This window comes from Colletes latitarsis, chromosome 4, assembly GCF_051014445.1.
Source record: "Colletes latitarsis isolate SP2378_abdomen chromosome 4, iyColLati1, whole genome shotgun sequence".
Lineage (NCBI taxonomy): Eukaryota > Metazoa > Arthropoda > Insecta > Hymenoptera > Colletidae > Colletes > Colletes latitarsis.
In genome coordinates, this window is record NC_135137.1 from 26,353,790 (window position 1) to 26,377,112 (window position 23,323).

At 34.1% G+C, this 23,323-nt stretch overlaps 2 long non-coding RNA genes across 2 annotated transcripts in view; both read left to right on the forward strand.

Annotated features, from left to right (window-relative positions):
* Window positions 1-23,323, forward strand: part of LOC143341159 (uncharacterized) — a 618,628-nt gene that overhangs the window by 245,045 nt on the left and 350,260 nt on the right. The gene's annotated exons all lie outside the window — the stretch shown is intronic.
* Window positions 7,457-7,982, forward strand: LOC143341057 (uncharacterized). The gene is made up of 3 exons (XR_013079557.1): window positions 7,457-7,657; window positions 7,723-7,860; window positions 7,896-7,982. It is a non-coding gene; the product is annotated as an uncharacterized LOC143341057 (long non-coding RNA).

Genomic DNA, 23,323 nt, shown 5'->3' on the forward strand with positions numbered 1-23,323 from the left:
ATGAATGCCTTTTCCGTAAGGGATATCTTCTAGAATTTCGTACAAGGCAACTACTTTACAATTGACTAGAGCCAGTGTGTAAGTTCCATGAAATGAAATGTAGTTAGCAAAAAATTTATTACATTTGTAGCATTTATAAAATGCCATTTTGCAGCAAAAACACAATTCGAAGAGTACCGTCATATATTTTCTCAAAACTAGTTAGCTACTCGTTACTGTAATATGTTACACTCGTTATTGCAACAGGCTATCGTGAAGTACACATGTTTCCAGCTCGTAAATCTAACGAAATGATTATAATTTATTTTCTAAAAATAATATTGTGCCACTACAATGGACGATCTTTTCTTTCGATACTATATCTTATATGAAAGCAAATGTAATGTAAAACGTATGGAGAAATACTGGAGGAATTAACAGCTAAAATATAGAAAATACATAAAATTATGGCGACAAATTTACATAGAATAATTACAATAATTATATATTGTAGTATCTTAAATTTAGATAGAGTAGACTCCTTCATTCATCAGGTTAAAATATTTAAAAAAAAAGAAACAATTTAATTTTCATGGAAAAATAAAATCTGAAAATTCTTTACACAGATTTATTGATCTTTAGAAACGGCATAATTTTAATTTGATTGTTTTATGTCTTTTGTCGCTCATGATTTTTAAACTCTTGAATATAAGAGATGGCTTGGATAAAAGATTAATTCCTCTCTCAAAGTAAGAAAAAATCTTGTAAAAACGACGTGTATCAATTATCAATATTGTGTTATTATACTGTAATCCATTAAAAGAGTAGCACACGTTGCAGAAAACTGGATATCACGAAATTAACGTCATCCACCTGAAGTGGAGATGAGATAAGAATGTAAAGGAAGTATTTATGAAATGTCATAAGAAGCCTTTAAAACGTCTCGCAGCTTTGACACGTGCAGAAACGTAATTTATGAAATGTTTCATAACCAGTCGGATGAAACGTAGTACTTTCTACAAAAGCGTCTATTACCGTACGTAATACTGAAGATTAGAGAAAGCTGCGTAAATTACAATGCGCGAGGGAGGAATCGAGAACAATTGTACTGTACGGACAAAGGCATTCATATTAGACGTAACGCGAATTATGAAGTGAAAATTGCAAATATTATACGCAATTCGAGGAGAAGGAACTCAGTTGCACTGTAACGTGACTACATAGGTCGTTTTCAACTTCTCTTTGTCTGCTGAATAAAATACACGAGTCTTTGTGAAATACGCAATATATTTCCAACTTACAATTCAATATTAAAATTAATGAAAATTCATTTGTACATTTGCTTAACTTCAATTATATCTAAGAATATGATTCATTGAAAAAACCAGTTTATGAATTACTTTTGTATTTAAACTGGGACTCAGCGTCTTCATTTTTATTTAGATTGTTACATGGTAGATGCTGCTGATAACACACATGTAAAATCTTATTCGATAGATAGCATAGTTACTTAAATAAGTTCTAGTAAGCTATAATTTATTATTCATACGAATAATAAATTGCATACATACATTTTACTGGATATAAATATTTTCTTCTTCAAAGTACATGAACAAAAGGAAAACTTTCAAGAGCATAAAATTAATCAATGGCGCTAATTTAAACTCACATACAATAAGACATATCAACCATCATTATTTTGTAGTACAACAAATTTGTATAAATATTGATTACATGTAATATGTTACATAAAATTACAAGTAATCATCGTATAAAAAAATGCGTTTATTAACAAAATTATGAAACGTAGATAAAATAAATGGAACAAAGTTATACCACACTTTTATGAGTTATGAGACTGAAAATCATAATCGTGTATGTTAGACACCACACATTTTGAAAAAATCGTAATACTAAATAACGAGTGTCATTAGGGTGTAAAGTCATAGCTCGCTTTATTTTTGTGATTTTCACTATTATAATTTTCAGCACCTAAGTTGGTATTACAGAAATAAAGCATGAATATTTATGCACCTATCGTTATTCTTTTAATAATATCTCTGTTTTTCATTTTCAATAAGTTTTATCATTCCATTCGAAAAGGATCTGTACAATCGTTTTATGTGAAAAATTGTCTCATGCTTGTTAAATAACATTTTTAAATTATCTTTTTTACAAGTTTTGTAAATTCAACTCAAACTACTTTTATGATATTCGAATCCATTGACAACGCTGTCCATTGTATTATGATTTTGTTGAAGATCTTCGATTGAACACCAGACACATTCGAACATGATATCATTTTATTTTCTTTATTGCATTTCTATTTTCTAATTTTGTTACTAAATAGACTTTTTTGTATGTCGAATGTTTGAAATTTTACTTGACCCCAAATATCAAGTGTGATCGATATTTATATAAACATTTAACTGATCGTGTTACAAAACAAAGATTATATAATTTCAAAAATCTCCGTCTAAATAAAAACCTGCGTTATTGAAACACCTTTGTTGAAATTTAAATATTATCACAAAAAATGTTTACTTCTAATTTCTATCAATTGAATTTCTTAGTTTTCAAATTATAGTACAATCCGATTTATTCAGACTAATTGGCGGTAAGATAAATAATTATATTATATAATTATATAGTACTATAACTATGTTTCGCATGAAAAATAGTAATTCATTGCATATTATTCTATAAAGGAATATCATAATATTGTAGTGGAATTTTAATTATTTCATTGAGAGATTGAGACTAAAAATGACGAATAACGGAAACGTGAATAACGAATAAAAATTGTTAGATTCATTCATAAACTAACTTCCATTTATATTTCACTCATAAATTTATTAGTAAATTAAAATTCATTAACATATTTTTAAAACTGATATCCAGGCTATCGAGGCCAGGGCAGAAACTAGTTTTAAAATAAATCTAAAATTTTTATTCGTTAATCGTGAATAAAATTTGCTGAACTCTGTCTATTATTTATTATAGCCTATTCTTAGCGTCTCTAGTATTAGTTATTCTTTACTGGCCATTTCGTCCAGTTAACAAATGTCACGTAATAAATGACACTCTTTTGCAATAATCGAGATTTTAATTTTTTACACGTTGTTAATCAATCTCAAGTTACGATAGAACTACAATTTTATTTCAGATATAAACTGTCATTTTTTATGTTACATGTAAAGTCTCGGTTTGTTAGGTATCGATTTACTTGATAAACTACTGACCGTAATTACTAAGGCACTTGACCGAAATGCTAACTGTGTAATTATTTTTACTGTATGTGGTTGGTAGCATGGGAACGGAGATGGGAGTGAGGATATCGTGGCAAAGCGGCCGGTAGTGAGTAATGGCGAAAGAGTGAAAGCACGTGGGGAGATCTGTACGTTTATTGTTAAATTTCGAAATAAAATGTGTTTAAGCAAATAATACTAAGTTGTTTAAAATCAGTGGCCTGAACTAATCACCATCCCAACAATAACAATTTTTGAATTGCTGTAACTTCATAAAATATAATCGTACTACATACAACCTTTATGGGGTTATTTTAAAGATTGAACTCCTTACTTTCACTTCCTTAAATACAATTTTCTCAAATGCCTTTTATACTTACAATTAGAGAAATGTGAAAAAAATGAAAATGGTTTCTTCCAAACATACGGAAAACTTTCAAAAAGGCCCCAAAATCTTCAAAAATATTTCTAACGACTAAAACAGCAATAAATTTAAAAATTAAAGCCTTCTCTTTCAAATAATCTCTCTAAAAGTTAGTATACGATTTTTATCCCGGTGTTATTTCATTGTAGATCGGGAGGCATCGTAGGTATTAAGAACAAAATCTGATACATTAGCAGAAACTAAAATATTCGTTAGAGATAAAAATTGTCATTGCCATTATTTTTTGGTTGTAATTAAAATTCACTTCTAGTTCAAAATCTTCAGTTATCGTATTAATAAAAAAACTGAAATTTTTTAATTGAGCTCTACTTTTTATCCCAAACATCTGTCAGAAATTTGTATAAATTATTTAAAAGAGATGGAAAACAATCGAATATTGAAAATTATGTTCTGGCTGCCCCAATCGCCTGATCTCAATCCCATTCAGAAAATATGGGATTGAACGAGATTAAACGAAAGATAAAAGAAGCAGAACTGAAATCGAAAATAAATAATAAAATGTTTGGCGTGCAGGCAGGTTTCAAAACACATCCCATTTCTAATAACAATATTTTAAAAAACAAAATAGGCTTATACACGATTCAACTTCGCGACGACGACCACTTTAGACAAAATTTCTTTTTCTGAGACTGTACCTACTGTACCTGATTCAAAATAAAATAACATAGCGAGTAATCATCCCATACTAACTTGTAGGAATATTATTGAAAAAAGGAGGCGTCAATCTTTAAAGTCGTTAAAGTTCATTCACTGAAATTCACTGAACTACAAATTCATTAGATCAACAATTTTTTGAAAAATTTGGGAGACATTAAAATTTGTTTCTACAATTTGCATTGTGTAACAGTCGCCATATAGCTAATTTACATAGGTATACTATTTGTGTTTCAGCATTTTTTCACTGGCTGAACCAATAGTAGGGAGGATAACTACTTTATGGATCAGTATACAATAAAAATAAAAATGAAAACAGATAGATTGATGGAGGGTGAGCTATGTAAAGACGAAGTATAATCTGTTACAAAATGTTTAAATGTTCTGGGGGGAGAACGGAAAAATAACGATTGTTCTATAAATTACTTTTTAAACCAGAAGTGAATTTAGAAGAACTAAAAGAAAGGGGAAGAGAACTAACACAGAATCATGAGTAATGAAATCGTTAAGAGCTATTGAAATTCAAATAATATGATTTTTTATCAATGGAGAGGGGCTGAAGCAATTGCAAGTTCCTCCTTGTATCCACTATCTTCGACTACGAAGGAAAGAGGCAATACCCTACTTCGTACAAACCAAGAAGCTGTGTCAAACATTAATATAATATAACGATTACTAATTTCACATGCTTGTCTCAGATTTACAAAACTTTCATGGTACAGGATACCACAAACGTTTTCTCTGAAGCGTCCTCAATTTCCCATCAAAGAATGACGCTCAAAAGAAACGTAATTAATCTCCATGGGAGCATCGAGGAATCGAATCTTAGAGAGCAGCCACTTGTTTACAGAGAGAACGTAATTTACGCGATATCACCGAACGAAAGGTACCGTTTAAGCAGCAGAGAGCACGTCACGCGACAAAGCGTTCATTATTGTGGCCGGGACAAAAGGAAAGGATAAAATAAGAGTCAGAGGAAACGTCCACTATGGTTAAAGCGAACGACCCTATTATTCGAGCGAAGGAAATAATATCCGAACCGCTATCGAATCTCGTCGACTTAAAAAGTCCACTTCTCATTCTTTTCACTTTACCTTTATTCGAACCATATTTTTTTCTCTCCGTTTACAGTCAATATTGTACCTTGGATACGGAAACTTCGAATTCATTACAGATTTTAATACAAGACGCAATAAAATGACAAAGTTCAGGAACGACACCATTTCTGATATTTGTAATGAATGGTATCACAAAATATGAAGGATTGTTCAGTCCACAAGTAATGGCGTTAAGCAATCATAGAGATCAGGCATTAGGCCTGCGTTTTTCTTTTGTTCGCGGGGCCATGATGCCCATTCGTCGCGCACCATCTTCGTTCATTCTGAGTATAGACATTGAAGTGCCATGTGATGTACCAATTTGTTATCTACATTAATTATATATTCTGTATTAAATGTCTTTTCGACTCATTGAAGTAAATATGAGTTTTGTACTGAATAACCACAACAAAATATAAGCTAAATCGAGATAGATTTTTAACAACTCTTATATTTGGAGATAAACGTTGGATTTACAGTTAGGAACAAAAGTATTGGCACACCTGACTCTTCATTGTAGAAACTCACATAAATCAAAGAAAAAATACAGTAGTAGTATAATTCTTTTTATTAATTATAACTATTAGGTTTACAGTTTGAGAATATTACAAATATATTTATACTAATTTATTACAAAACAAAAAAGAATAATAAAATGCACATTAACGGCAGTTTTCAATGACCCTGTGGAAAAAAATCAGAAATATTAATGGAGTAGAATCTTACACTGAAATCCAATTTTTCGATCTAGGAGATAACAAATTTATAATTAATCCACAGGATATAGCCGACACCCTTGCAGAGACATTCCAAAAAAATTCAGGAAATAAAAGCCACGAAGAAGTAGTCCACATACTCTTGCCGCCCCACACAAACCCAAAAAGCGACAACAGCCAGCTAGTGGACCCCGTTTCCAAATCCACTTTAAATTCAATCATAACCCTAGAAGAGCTAATGAACACTCTCCGCGCCATGAATAATACTGCTCCTGGGCCCGACAATATACCTAACAAGCTGGTAAAAGAACTGCCACAAATCGACATTAACCATCTCCTCAATATCTTCAACTGTATTTGGACGCACCAGGTATTCCCGGACAATTGGAGAAAAGCTACAGTTATACCCATACCTAAACCAAGTAAAAACAAAAGCAAACCCGAAAGCTATAGGCCGATCGCCTTAACAAACTGCATGTGTAAATTGCTAGAAAAGATAATTAACAAAAGGCTTAGATGGTTCCTTGAATCAAACAATATGCTATCACCTAACCAATACGGATTCAGGCAGCACCGATCGACCACGGACGTACTGATAAACTTAGAGACAAGCATATGCGAAGCATTTCTGAAAAACGAATTCCTCGTCACACTATGTTTGGATATTGAAAGGGCATACGACTCAATACCAAAGACTACAATCATCAATTCCCTAACTAAAACTAGGCTATACGGCAACATGTTAGCTTTCATCAAAAACTTCCTGACAAACAGAACCATCCAAGTGAGAACGAACGGAACCTTCTCCAAACCAACCACCATACACAATGGAGTTCCACAAGGTTCGGTAATCAGCGTTACGCTTTTCCTGATAGTAATTAACGACGTTCTAGATAACATCAAGCCGCCAATTCAAGGAAGCTTGTTCGCAGACGATCTAACAATGAACTGCAGCGGGAAGAACCTATCCACTATCATTGAGTTCCTACAGGAAAGCATCAACGACCTTCTGTCATGGTCCGCAAAATCAGGACTTAAATTCTCCCCGTAAAAAACAAAATACATCATCTTTTCTAGAAAACGTAAGTTAACCACACTTCCCCCTAATCTCCACATACGAAATACTGAAATCGAAAAAGTAGACAGTATTAGAATACTAGGACTCATCTTTGACCATAAGCTAACGTGGGGACCACATATGAAATATCTAAAAGTCACATGCACAAAAAAAATGAACATCATAAAAGCTTTGTCAAATTATAACTGGGGAGCTGACCAAGAGATCATCATACAAAGCTACCAGGCTTTAATCAGATCCAAACTCGACTACGGGTCAATAGTTTGTAACTCGGCTAAACCAAATATTCTGAAAACAATTGACTCAATTCATAACGCCGCTCTAAGAATAGCCACTAGAAGCTACAGGACCAGTCCAATAAATAGCATATTGTTTGAATCAAAAGAACCATCATTAGAACAAAGAAGGAAATACCTAAGCTTAAAATACGCAGCCAAAATGTCCTCCATTCCAAATAATCCCACATACAGCAATATATTTACAAACAGATATACCCACCTGCAAGCTAAAAAACCCGTTTCCAATTCCATTCTATGGAAGAATTGCCAAATACGATAGTTCCACTGTGATTATACCAACAGCAACTATTCCATGTAAATTCAGGAAAACAGCTCCCTGGATCCTAAAAACACCAGAAACCAATGTCGACCTCGCAAAACTTCCCAAAGACCAAATAAGCAGCGCAGAACACAGATTTAACTTCCAACAACTATGCAACAAATACCCAAACCACCAAACGATATACACTGATGCATCAAAGACTGACCAGGGAGACTGACATCTCCCAGTAACCTCATCCATTTTTACAGCTGAAGCCTGGGCAGTTCTTAAAGCTCTTAACCTCATACGAAACCTCAATGCCCAACCTTCCATCATTTTTACCGACTCAATGAGTGTACTCATGGCAATAACAAACGTAAATCCCGAAACCAAACATGAAGTCATTCTAGACATCCAAGACACCTATACGGATCTCATAAACAACGGCAAACAAATAACCCTAGCCTGGGTTCCATCTTACCAAGGCATCAAAGGGAACGAGGCAGCTGATACAGCCGCCAAAGAAGCAACAGCACTTCCACCAAATAGCACCAACAGACAAGTCCCACACCAAGACCTCATTGTCGCATTACGCCATATCGAACAACGATCATGGAATAACATATGGACCACATCTAGGAAAATAAAAACACACGACGTTACCCAAGACTTCTTTCAAATAATGCCTAGCAGCAATATGAGAAGGAAGGATAGGATAATCATGACCAGGCTGAGAACTAGTCATTGCAAACTCACACACGAGTACCTAATTAAGAAAACGGAACCACCAATGTGCACTGTCTGCATGAAGATCATTACAATCAACCACCTGCTATTCGAATGTACAATATATAATACCCAAAGGAAAAAATATAAAATAACATCGGCAGAAGCTCTAACGACAAAGAAGCAGGTAGAAAAGACCCTAAACTAACTAAAAGACATCAACATTTACCACTGGATATGACCGGACAGGAAAGAATGAAATAGGTCCTAAACGTCGCTAATGACCCGTGGGTCGATGCGACGTAAAACCCGAATTAAAAAAAAAAAAAAAAAAAGTATTGGCACATTGAAATAAAATGCTTTTGTTTCGGATCTAGAATGAAATTTTTATAAGGTTGGTACACTTGGTGGTTTCTCTCCGGAGAATTCCCTGATTTCGACAGCATTTATTTGTTCACCAGTTATTGTTGATGAGGCACGTGGCAGGAGTTGAACAGAGTAAGAAGAAATAGTTTGCACGAGATAACCTTTTTATAAGAAAACTGTATTTCGATACATCTCCCCTTTCACGTGTCGCAAGACGTACTAACTAATCAAGATGGCATCCGCTTACATTATGGTAGCGTCCTCACCGATCGACTACGTGGCGCTTTCGATCTACAATCGACTTCAATAGTTATTCAATTATTTAGAAAAGCTAACGTGAAATATGCAAAATGGGGCGCAAAGAAAAAGAAACGACTGTTGCTGAGCGAAAAATTATTTTGAATTTGTTTAATGAGGGGCATTCATACTCATCTATAGGAAATATAGTGAACAGAAGTCGTTTTACAATTGGGAGTATTATTAAACGGTTTTCTAACACAGAAAATTTTGTAAGTACTCCGAGATGTGGTCGACCTGAAAAATTGAGTGCACGCGAAAAGAGAAAAGTTATTAATATTGTAAAAGAAAAAAGATTTAGTTCGGCGTCAGAAATAGCGGCAAACATACACGAAAGTTTTAATAAAGAAATACACAAAATAACTATACGACGAATACTAAACTAGGTAGGATACCGATCACGAGTTGCTAGACAAAAGCCTATTATAAGTAAAATAAATCAAGAAAAAGATTAAAGTTTGCAAATGATTACATTAATAAAGAAAACGAGTTTTGGGATACAGTGCTCTTTTCTGATGAGTCTAAATTTAATATTTTTCAGTTTAATACCGAACTATTGAGTTGACAACTAAGTGATTGCGTTGAGTGTCTTAGCACATTCTTTTGTTTTATTTACGTGTTCAAAGCACCTAACCTATATTGTTTTCTTATTGTTTGGACTTCCACCTTTAATTTAGTAAAAAAATTGTATCGATTAGTTATTTAGTTTCGTTTTTATCCCAATTTAAAAATGGAAGAACAAGACGCGCATTTCAGACATATTTTATTATATTATTTCTGAAAAGGCAAGAACGCATCGCAAACACACAAGAAGTTATGTGCCGCATATGGGAATGAAGCCTTGAAAGAAAGGCAATGACAAAATTGGTTTGCCAAATTTCGTTCTGGTGATTTTTCACTGAAAAATGCGCAACGATCTGGCCGTCCAGTTCAAGTTAATGAGACCCATATCAAGCCCATTATCGATTCAGATCGTCATAGCACAACACGTGAGATTGCAGGGAAGCTCAATGTATCGCATATACGCATTCAAACAAAATTAAAACAGCTTGGCTATGTCAAGAAACTCGATTTATGGGTCTCTCATCAACTTAAGGAAATTCATTTGACGCAACACATTAGCATCTGTGACTCGTATCTGAAACGCAGCGAAATTGATCCATTTCTGAAACAACTGATTACTGGCGACGAAAAGTGGATAGTTTATAACAACGTTAATTGGAAAAGATCGTGGGTGATGCAAGATGAATCAACCCAGACGACACCAAAAGCTGAGATTTACCAAAAAAAGATTATACTGTCAGTTTGGTGGGATTATAAAGAAATTCTGTACATCAAACTTTTATCAAGGAATCAAACGATTAATTCAAACGTGTACGTTCAACAACTCGCCCAAACTGAACGATGCAGTTCAAGAAAAGCGGCCAGAATTGGCAAGGATGTTGTTTTCCAGCATGATAATGCAAAGCCCCACACATCTTTGGTCCCTCGCCAAAAATTATTGGAACTAGGTTGGGATGTGTTGTCACATCCACCATATACCCCTGACCTTGCACCTTCAGATTACCGTTTATTTCGTTCCATGCAGAACTCCGTAAATGGTAAAATTTTTAATGATGCTGATGATGTAAAATCACATTTAATTCAGTTTTTTGCTGGCAAAAATCAGAAGTTTCATGAATATGAAATTATGACACTGCCTGAAAGATGGCAAAAGGTCATCGACAAAAACGGAAAATACCTAATTAAATAAAGTTATATTTTTAAGCAAATATTTTGAATTTTCCTTCTCATTTAAAATACGCAATCACTTAGTTGCCAACCCAATAGACCCGAAGAACATTCAGAACACTGTTATACACAGAGGTGGTGGAGTGGTGGTCTGGGGTTGCATTGATTTTATTAACAATATAATGGACAAATATGTCTATTTAGATATCTTAAAAAATAATTTAAAAAAAACGAGGAAAAATTCAATCTTGAGAGGCAATTTGTCTTTCAACAAGACAATGATTCCAAACATACCGCTTATTTGATACGGCATTGGATAGTTTTTAATTCCCCACCGCAATTTCCAGATTTAAACCCGATCGAACATCACTGGGTTCATTTGGGAAAATATGTTAAAAAATATAATATAACGAATAGACAATAATTGAAAGAAATATTGATGATGGAACGGAATCAAATAAGCCCCTAAAAAAAACTAGTGCAGTTAATGTGCATTTTATTATTCTTTTTTGTTTTATAGTAAATTAGTATAAATATATTTGTAATATTCTCAAACTATAAATCTAATAGTTATAATTAATAAAACGAATTAACCTAATACTATGTTTCTTCTTTGATTCATATGCGTTTCTATAATGAAGAGTCAGGTGTGCCAATACTTTTGTTCCTAACTGTAGGACGCTAGAATTAGGATGACGCAGGGTATGTAGGGCACTGATGGCACAGTGTTTACTAGTAAAAATTGACGAAATGTTTGCGAGCACGGGTGACACAGTGTTTGTGCGTACAGGGAGATTTGGAAGTCAAAGATATTTGTACGGATGAGAATGTATAGATATGGGTCGGTATATTACATATTCATCGAAAAAGGATTTTTATAATTAATATGCATCTGCAGTTCTTACGGAATTAGGAAACAAGTTGTTTCTAATATCGAGATTTGATGAGAAAGTTTTGGCGAACACTTCTAACAATAAGTATCGGAAAAACGTTATTTGGTATCGTTTTGCTCTTACTTTAACTAACTACCTATATGGAATAAGCGAGGGAAAAAAGGGGAATGGACATCGCGAAAAAGTGAGATATATTTCATCTTCAAACCATCAGCCAATCAATATGTTTGAACATGTTAAACATATAAATGTTCTTCAAATTTCTGATTCTTTCGTTCTGAATTACAACGTGCTTGCGTGAATTTGCTCACTGTGATCACAATTCTTAATCTTGATTGAATTCTTTTTAAAAAATACTTCAATATAACTTGCACATAATATAAATGTTAAACTACGCTACATTTTCTGCATATAATATAAATTTACTTGATTTAATACTAAAGATAAAAAGGAATTGAATTCTCTTTTTCCTATCTTATACCAGTATTTTGAAAAACTAAAACAAAAAGACTTTTCAATATGTACACAACAAATAATACACCATATTGAGTTAAGAATATCAGACAGCTTCAAAGAAATAGTAAATGCTATAATAGTACAAATTTGTACATTTCTAGACCCTGGATTTAAGAATGCACTTTTTTCGCCAGAAAAACTAAATATAATAAAACTGAAACTACAAACGTATTAATTGAAAGCATAAAGGTCAGTACAATAGCTAATAATAGAAATATGCAATTTCCGGACATAGACGATACAGACAAATTATCAATAGAAGACAGTGTTAAAAAAATAATCTAGAAGTATGACACCAAATAATAAAATATTAATTGAGATAGAATATTTACTATTTCAAGGAGGAGTTTTATGATAGAAATGGAAATCCATTGGGGGGGGGGGGGGGGGCCCTCATGTAAAATGAAATTTTGGAGCATTTTTTTAATTTTGCTTAAATTCATAGGAAATTTCCTCAGGAATACGATAAAAAAAAGTTAGAAAGTGATCAGAGATTTCCTTGTACCTTATTTTTAAAATAAAGTAAACGGTTGTATTGGGCGCAGCGCCTCGGGTAGTCGAATGCTCGTCGAATACTTGGTCTTATGGTTGTATAAGCGATCATCGCAGTCGGGCGACGGATGTTTAGGTTTTAGAGATATGAGGTGTCGATTTCGGAAAGAGAGGAGAGCGAAATCTTCCCGAAAAGAAGCGAGCGTTCTGCTGGCGGTCGAATAAAGACTTTTACGAAAGAAGCAGCTCGGAACGTTCAGAACGCTCAGAAACAGACATTGTAGAAATATAGAAGTAACTCCAAGATACCGTGTAATCAATAGTGAAAATGAGTCGAAAAGTGCAAGATCAACTGTCTTCAACAAATGAAAAACTGCAGCACGACGACTGTTCTCCTGGCGCCGATTCGTGGTGTAAGTGGTGCGATGCACAAGCCTTGGGACAAGAATTTGACCATCCACCTCCATTACATGAAAATATGCAAAAATATATTCATCCAATTTACAAAGATTTGTCACGAGATGATTTGTTGGAGAGATGTTTAGGTGGCCATACACAAAATGCTAACGAGAGCTTTAACGCCATCATTTGGCATTTAGCTCCTAAGCATTTCAATTGTGGCATAAAAATTATTGAAATAACTGCTTTTTTGGCTACCGGCATATTCAACGAAGGATTTTCGTTCGTCCTTCAAATAATACAAGAGCTCAGTATAATAATTGGACAGCAGAGCAAAACATTCACTGATCGTGAAAATAAACGCCGTATTAAACAGCAGTAGCGCCGCAGTCTTCATTTAACAAAAGAGGCTCACGCTTCTCTAAAAGAAGAAAAAATGGCTAAATCACAACTTTTCAAAGAAGAAGAAGATCTGTTCTATGGCCCTGGAATCATAGATTAGTAAAAAACCACGGTAAGTTAAAATGAATTACGAATTTTTCACGATTTTTCTGTTACTCAAACTTTAAACGCGTTTTTCTCGAAACGCAAAATTTCGCACGCCGTGCAACAAAGCTCAAAAACTAATCATTCGATCTTTATGGAACTTGGCACAAATATTCGATAAATAATTGGCCTCAGCATGACGAGCTCCGATTTTTTATTTTTTTATTTAAAACACTGATATTAACAATTGTTCATAAAAAAAATCCTTTTTTTCAAAACTTCGCCATTTTTGCAATTTTGCAAATTTTAATAAAAGAAGAACGTCATGCTGAGCGTTCTTCCATAAACTAAAGAATCCATCTTAAGTTTTTGGTTTCAGATCATTTTTGAAACCTGTACGCTGCACGGGGCACTTACAGAATGCCATTTTCAAGCCGCCATTGTACCGTTCTTATTAACAATTACAGTTTAAAAAAAATACTCATGTTACATTATAATATTAATAAATGATACCTCAAATTTTAAATCAATCTATGCATTACATTTTTCACTAAAAATTCTTGAAAAATAGACCATTTACATGAGATTCCCCCTTTAATTTAATGGAACGTATACCAATTTCAATTTCCATCCTTGAACAAATTAGTGAGGCGAATATTTTATATGGTGGCCTCATCAGTACTGCGTAAAAGAATATGTTATGTAATTATTCTTAAAAACAGGGTTAATTTTAACAGAGAAAAGAAACAGATTTCAAGCAGGGAATTTACCTATGCTATTATTCTAGCAATACACAGTTACTTCTACAATTCATATATGTATTCTTTTATTTCATTGTTATTTTGTTATTCATACTAAATTTTGATGTATTTATTATATCATTTTATAATAGTTTTATATTTTGCAAAAGTCTAAAGACATTTAAAATTAAATTAAGACTCACAATTCATAATTATTAACTTATATTCATTATTCCTCATTGTTCCTCATTAAAGCGTTCCTTTAATACCGTTTACCAGAGAATGACGAAGAATAACCTTTACATTATGCGATGTACATAATTTGCATTTTTCTTTTGATATCATTAATTATATAAAATCATGGAGAGTTTCTGTTCTCCATACATAGATTATGGTGTATTCACGCAATTTTCTGAAACTGCAGACTTCTGAAGCACATGAATTTAATAAGAAAGTAAAAATTCTTTCATTTCTATGGCGTTATTTAAAATACATTAAAATTAATGTATTTACGAGTTCTTTTTTATGAGTTGCAAATAAATAACGATTGTTTACATTTTCCTCCTTACGTAATAAATAAAAACAGAAACAATTTTTCGTGAACGCGAAAAAAAAATAACTTTCGTTGTCGCGCGAGTTAAATCGCGCTGACCGTTTGCACGCCAAATATTTATTTCATTTGTAGGCCAACCGCTACATAGTGTTTGGAAGTTGACGAACGTCGTGTAACGAAATAAATTAACAAAAATGAACACGTCACAATACTTTTCAACAAGTTACCTATGTGAAGTTAATTATATGGCAGAATTAGAAAAAATAAAATGATTAAACAGAAGGTGGTACAGTGAAAAAAATTTCTCTTTTTTACATAGTCATAATATGATCAATGGGTGTTAAAACGTGTATTTCTATTGAAAAAATTTTCGAAATTTTTTTTCATTAGGTTAAAATAAACATACTTCGACTGCCAAACGAACTAAGTGACATATATGTCGTAAATTATTAAAAATTTTCTATTATTGAAATTCATGTTACTTCACGTTGAATAAATAAAATTATGTTGGTCCTAATCGATACCCAAATGGATGCGAAGAATGTCATCGAAAATGCAAACGTGCGTCTGGTTGGCGTTTGTATGTTGCCTTTGAAGGTAATCGAGTTGATTGTCTAGATATTGGAACATTTAAAAAAAGAAACGGACGAAAACGAAAGAAGGAAAACAAAAAGGAAAAAAATATTAAAAGAATTCCTGCAAAGGACTCATACGTTTTCGTTCAATATTCTTTCTTGTTAATAAAGTGTTTGTTCCAGTTATCAGTCACTCGTTTAATTAGTTAAAAGTTTTAATCAACATGAAAAAAATAACAAGACAAACGTTTGGTCGCCCGAGTGGACCTAAAAGAAGAAGTAGCCCAAAAGCAATGGTTGATGAAGTTGTTCCTCCGACATATGTATATGTACAGGGTGTTCGGTCATCCCTGGGAAAAATTGTAATGGGAGATTCTAGAGACCAAAATAGAACGAAAATCAAGAATACGAATTTGTCGATGGAGGCTTCATTAAAAAATTTTTTTTTCGTCGAATTTAGGCACCTACCCCTGTCGATTTTTCTTAAAAATTCGTTTTTGATTTGGAATTTTGGTTGGCGCTGTACAGAAAAGTTGTTTAATACTTTTTTGTATGTATCTATAAACTCTAGTTCCTCCCAAAATTTCAATGAAATATATTCACTATTGTAGGAGTTATCGCTGTCTGAAAATTGGACCATTTTTATGGAGTTTTTCTTATTTTGCGACGTCAAAGAATAACTTTTCGAATATTTTTGGAATTTACATATATTCATCACCAAAATACGCGTTGTTTACATTTGGAAACATTAAAATCGACCAATCCGTTCAGGAGCTATGATGTTTCAAAGATTCACATGAAATTTCAGGGAACCATTTCAGGCCTCAGATTATATTTTCGGTACGGAATTTTTTACTCGAATGTGGGTAGGATTTCGAGGGTATGTCTATTAACCAAAAATGATTGTAATTGACTCCTGTAACAAAAATAATGTTTTTAGAACGATTTGAAATTTTGTAATTTTGTCGAAGAATTTCATACATTCTCGAATTTTTTTCTCGAAAGTGCGTAGGATTTCGAGGGTACGTCTATTGACCAAAATTAATTGTAATTGACCCCTGCAACTGAAAATAATTTTTCCAGAATGATTTTAAATATTTTAATTTCACCAAAAAGTTTGTCTATCTATTCGAATTTTTTTCGCGAAAGTGCGTAGGATTTCGGGAGTATGTCTATTAATCATAAATGATTATAATTGACCCTCGCAACCAAAAATAATTTTTCCAGAATGATTTGATATATTTTAATTTCGCCGAAAGGTAGTAACCCTCTGTCGATTTTTCTTAAGAATCAGTTTTTCATTTTTAATAAATTTATTTGACGCTGAACGGAAATATTGTTTAGTACTTTTTTGTCGGTACCCGTGAGCTCTACTTCAGATAAAAGTTTCATTGAAATATGTTCACTATTGTAGGAGTTATGACTGTTTGAAAATTGGATCATTTTTATGGGGTTTTCCTAACTTTAGAGGGTCTAGGAACAACTTTTTCAATGTTGTTAGAATTCCTACATATTCGTCATCAAAATACGCGTTGTTTGCCGTATGGAACATTAAAAACCTTCAATCCTTTCTGAAGTTATGACGTTTTAAACATACGCAACAAATTATCGAGTGACATTTCTGGCCCGAAATTAGATTTTCGGTAACGAATTTTTTTCTCGAAAATGCGTAGGCTTTCGTGGGTATGTGTGTTGATCAAAAATGATTGCAATTAACCCCCGCAACCAAAAATAATTTTTCCAGAATGATTTCATATATTTTAATTTAATTTTTTAATAACTGTTTAACGAAGCCTTAGTCAAGAAATTGATATTCTTGATTTTCATCTTATTTTGTCGTCTAGAATCTCCCATTAAAATTTTTCCTAGGGGTGGCCGAAAACCCTGTACATGCAAAGTTTAAAACGTGGAACATGGTCAGAATAGTATGATGAAATCTTTAATTCAGTGTGAATGTACCTGATACATATAAGGTGTGGTGAAATTTCATTTTCCATAAACCAATAATCCTAATAGTTACAAAATACAAGAAAAATAATATTGGTTCGTCTGTTCTGCATTCGACAATGTATTATGTGTGTATATGTTTTTAAAATAGGTCTTAGTACTTTGGTACTCTTACATATTTTGCAGAAACGCAAAGAATTTTTTAAAGAAATCCCAACAGTGAATATTGTTGCTAGTAACAGTAATAAACGAATTATCTTTCTCTTCAAACCGTAACTTTCTTTATTTGTTCAGGCGGCAGTGAAAGCAATCGACCCAGACAGTTCCGTTTGTGTGGTGGACAATCAGGACGGTCAAAGTTTTTAATTAAAAAAATCAAATAAATTCCACGAGCGAACAAACAGCTGAGAACAAGGGGAAACAGAGGAGTGTGAGTCTCCCGGAGGTGGAAGTGGTGATAAAGAATAGGTGTCAACAAAAGGAGAAAAAGGTAAAAAGCAAGCTGGTGATAGAATGGACGAGGCAGAGAAACGAATCGAATAAGGTAAACAATAGAACAAAATCAAAGAATACTGGCGCGAAAAGGACGCAGAAAGACAAAGAATGAGAGAGAGAGAGAGAGAGAGAGAGAGAGAAAGAGAGAGAGAGAGAGAGAGAGAGAGAGAGAGAGAGAGAGAGAGAAAGAAGAAAATATCGAATTAATTGCTAGCTTTACAGTTGTTTGCGATTCGCTAAAACTCAATGTACAAAATGTTTTAGAACTTCAATCAATGTTAAATGCCCGACGTACTCGACCTATCGAATTTGTCAAGTTCCATAATCACCAATTTGTAAAACGCAATTAAAAATCCCTGCTGGCATCAACGTGACCCTATCGTTATAAGAATGCTACATACTAGCATTGTACAGTAATTAATTATTTAGTCATTATTCCTGAAACCGATTCGTAAAAGTTATCATTGTAATATAATCATTAATTATAAATGAGATATATAATCAATGACCTAAAATCATTCCATGAAAGGATTACTTTACTGCAATGGCGACGACTCTAGTTGTAAGAGAGAATATGAAAAAATTCAAATCATTTTAACGAGCAACAACTTTAAACGGTAATTATCATTACTTATACTTTATTAGTAAATAGTACATTTACAATTATAAATAACCCATCATAACAAAAAATCTTAAAACAAAAATTCGACATGCTTTTCATACGTATACAAGGTGTCTTGTTTATGTGAATACGGTAGGATATTTTGGAATGAGTTGTAATTATTAAAAAAATGTTCGTACAAAAGTTGTTTGATAGCACGGACTACATCATGTAGTACTATGTAATTGTTTTCTTGTGAGTGGAGTGGTGGAGGAGATCTGAGGGTCAATTTAATTTTCTTAAATGGATGCTATATTTTTTTCTTCAGAAAGTAACAACAGACACTAACAAGACAAATCCAAAGAGGTTTTCTAGACGAAGGGTAAAAAACCGATTAAAAATCGAGAGGACTTTTACACGAACATTTTTTTAATAACTACAACAGCTTCTGAGATATTCTGCAGTACTCACATAAACAAGACACCCTGTATATTTCTTGCAATATGCTTCTAACAATATTGTAAAAAAGAATCTTGCACGTGTTTGTCCGAAAAAAAGAAATTTGTATTTTAAGTATCAAAGATTCGGATCTGATGAACAATGAAGTACATGGATATACGTACGTTATATATCTGTGTTATTATTATACATATAATAATATATATTATTATAAATTAATCCTCCTAATAATAACTGTCAATATGTTATTAATATTTATAATAATATTTGGATATTACTATGACTATCTATTGGTATTTACTTAGAAGAAGCAATAGAATCTGCAGATAAAATTTGCAAACAACACCAGACAGATTACAGTCATAAAAATTTAAGCAATAAAATTAATGAGGACATTTTCCATAGAATTATGGGTTAGTCTGACCCTTTCATGTCACATTCTCATATCAGTGGAAAAAAAATTTTAAAGTACCCTTTGAAGCAAAATCAGTTATGTAGCGATCCGAGTTCTCATCGTGAAACTGATTGATATACACATTGTTTATTGTTTGTAAATCTATGAACATTATTTTGGTTTTCTGAAAATGACCAAAATTTCATAAAATAGACTGCAAAATGTTTATAAAAATGTATAACGTTGAGATATAATAATAGATGTAACGTTTATTTTTTTAATTATTGCTTGTTCGACTATGAGAATGGACGTTCTATTTGAAATATTTATCAAGCATTACTCATATAATTAGCTTGAAAGCAACCGGTCTCCAAAAAAATCGCATTCGACACGAAGTAGAGCTATGAAATAATATGTTACCTCAGAGGACCGTGCAGAGTACAAAGGTTTCAAGCTGCATCGACATAATCACGTTACACGAATAAAATACACGTACATGACGCAAGGTACTAGTTACTTCTAAACGAAAAATAGACCGACAGCATAGTTAACAAGCAACGTTGATGAACACGATATGGTTTGTTTCTTGGAACGAAAAATGTTGGCATTCTTTCAGCGTTAATGATGAAATTTCATTTTCTTTAAAAAGATATGGAATACCTTCTAAAAAGATTTAAGTAATACTTTAAATTCATCTTTTTCTCCGCTTATTAAAACTTTGAATGGATACCACGTACGATTTAAATATTCTATGTACGAATGAAACTTATTAGATTTTCTAATTAATATTTGTACGATGTGGCGCTGCTCTGCTGCGGGTAGGAACTCGGAGAATTATCGTAGGAGGCAGGAAAGGAGAGGGGAGAGTGTTTCGCAATCGCAACGCGTTACTTTATTAAATTAATGTTAAAATAACTTGTGGAGTTTGAACCGAAAGCTGATCAAAGTCCTCGTTGGTATGTCTCGACTGTTTGACTTCGTTGTAGCAAGTGTTGTGCGATTTTTTTCGAGTTTGCCACGTCATTCTTCGGCCACTTTTCTAAATAATTACCACAAATTTGTTTAGTACAAAATAGTAAAAAGTATAGGAGTTCGATAATGATGTCTATAAACTATGTTGAAAAACAGATTCAGATGACTGACAATATAACGACTATTCTGCTCATTTCAACCAAAGGAATCAAAATGTGTGGATATAATTACAGATTGAACTAAAAAGATTTAATAACTCAATTTCTACGTTTTTTTCGTCTTCGAGATTGAAAAAGAAATAGAATAATACGTCACATCTTAATATCCCCAGATCTGGCTATAAAGACATGTGTCTATAAATTTCAAATCCATTAATCAATTTAAATTTGTGATATTATATCAGCCAGTTTTGAAAATATGGTTTCGAGAAAAACACATTTACAATTTCTGGTGTCATTATTAATCGCTGGGTACTTCTTTTTCTTGTTATTTTTACGAATTATAATGAGTCAACGTTTATTATAATTGCTAAATAAAGAGGACAAATTCGACAACTTCGAAGAGTCGCGAAAGGGAACGAGTATCATCAACCTGCCTTTTTTGACTCTCCGAAACTCTACGAACTCACGTACACACGATTAAGTATAGTGTGCGAAAGTGGAATGAGGAATTCCTGGAGCCCCCAGTACGTGGTCATAACACTGATTTCGAGTCGCAAATACGTTTTTGCCGAGTTATATTTTAAATGTATTACAATTTAAAGTAAAAAATAGAGGATTACTTAAATAAAATTAATCGATTGATGCCCAGTTCTGAAACTAACAGCTTTTATTCCGTTAAAGAACAATAAAATTTCTATAATTTAATTTTCTGTCTCTCATTTCCTCTTGCATTCATTTCTAAACCTGTTGGTAACGTTGCAAGTAACACGAAAATGGTAATGGGGTTTCGAGACCCCACAAAAATGGACCGAAAAAAACATTGAATAAAAGCTCTACTCATATACTTCGTCTGTGGTAACAGGACCACACGTTCGCGACCTTCTTTACCGACGGTAGGTAACTGGGATGGCGAATACTAGACAGCTGTATCCCGTATGCATAATATAGCCAAATTTAGCATAATTGAGTACATCGACGTCGACACTACAAACGACGAACTCCCTTAACGTCTAACGGAATGGTGGACATAGCAGACATATCCTACAGCAAGAGCCATGTGTAACTTCGGGAAATCGAAAAAGAAGGCGAGTGTGAGCCTTATCTTCTTGTTCTTGTAACAGCTGAAATTCGACCTCGCGACAATAGGCGTACGATTCCAAGTCTCGATTGCCCCAACATTTTTACTCCCCGACCTATGTAGGTACAAGGAAAGAACCATAAAGAAAAAAAAATTTCAATAATAATTTAATGTACATTATAAAATTATTTCTTGAAAGCACGTAAAGGATAAATATGACACAGTCAATGCTTGTATTCCGCACACCCGTTTGGTTGTTCAGGCGGCATGAGAGGTGAACCCCTACGTGGCGCATCCCCAGGTGGCGGATAGGGGTAGCCGCGAGGATGGGGTCATCAGCTTCAGAAGGCTGGTGACCGTATTCTCGCATGTCATCCCGGAGGTTGGAGCTAAAACTCCCGCGGGCCAAACATCAGTATGAATGAGTTGTGTGTGGGCTGAGATATGGGATATTTGCCGTAAGTTATACCTAAGGCCACGGGTTGGCCAGTTGGCCGCGGGTGAGTCCCATCACATTTACATTTAAGCAAAAGCCAGAAAAGTGTACGCCCGGGCAGTTCCATTACCTGGACTTCATAGGGTAGTTTTTCATCGATATACGACACCTGGCCGGTAAGAACAACGTCGTGGCGGATGCTCTGTCCAAAATAAAAGAGGTTGAGGAACTCTTCAATTACGAAGGCCTAGAAAGGGTCCAGGAATCCGACTAGGAACTTCAGCGGTACCTACGTGGAGAAATCGGGAGTGTGTTACGGTTGAAGCGAGTGGGGGTTCCGGGTACGAACTATTTATGTCGATGGTGTCGGTAAAATCGTTCGTTACAAGGTCGTTCCGTCGGGCGGCTTTCGACGCAGTGCACAGACTTGCCCATCCGGGGATCAAGGCGACGCGACGGTTAGGTTAGTGACCGAACGCGATGGATACCGACGTGGTTGATTTCGTGAAGGAGCTGCACCAGCAATTTCGCGAATTAGCGCCAGCTCCGATTGCTCGCCATGGGGCGAAAAAGACTTTTATTTTTAAGGATTTTTAAATTGAGGTGTATTTGAAAAATTAATAACAGTTCTATTCGTAAGTAACTCAGAACAATCGTGGTACACGTACACATATACTAATTGCATAGTAGCTAGTGCCTGAATGGATTATTTGTGGACACTTACAGACACAGTGGGCAATCGTGAGGCGTGTATGATTGCGTGTGGGTGATTTTTGTGCACAACATTGTGTATTGGAAGTGGCATTCGCCCTTTCTCTGTGAAAACCTCATCGGATGAGTTTTGATATGCCCTTTTGGATTTTCATAGGACAGGTTGAATCTCATTCAACGTAAGGTGTTCGCGTTCCCATAAGTGGATACAAGTCTAAGGCTATCGATAACATCGGTAAGTAGAAATTTTCATGCTGCGTGAGAACCACTAGCACTGGCCTGCTGCAACCTTCCACGCGTACGCAACTGTTCGCGGATCGTCATTCTACAGGCGGAACTTTAAACGTTAATAACATTTAACAAAGCCTCAATCAACTTCTGATTTTCGTCTTATTTTGGCCTCTAGAATCTCCTATTAAAATTTTTCTCAGGAGTGGCCGAACACCCTGTATAGGAACGGGAGTCAGTCGGGTGCTTGCGAGAAAGCGACCCCTCTGGTGGCGAATATGGAAGGTGTCGCCACAACGCGAACGTAACA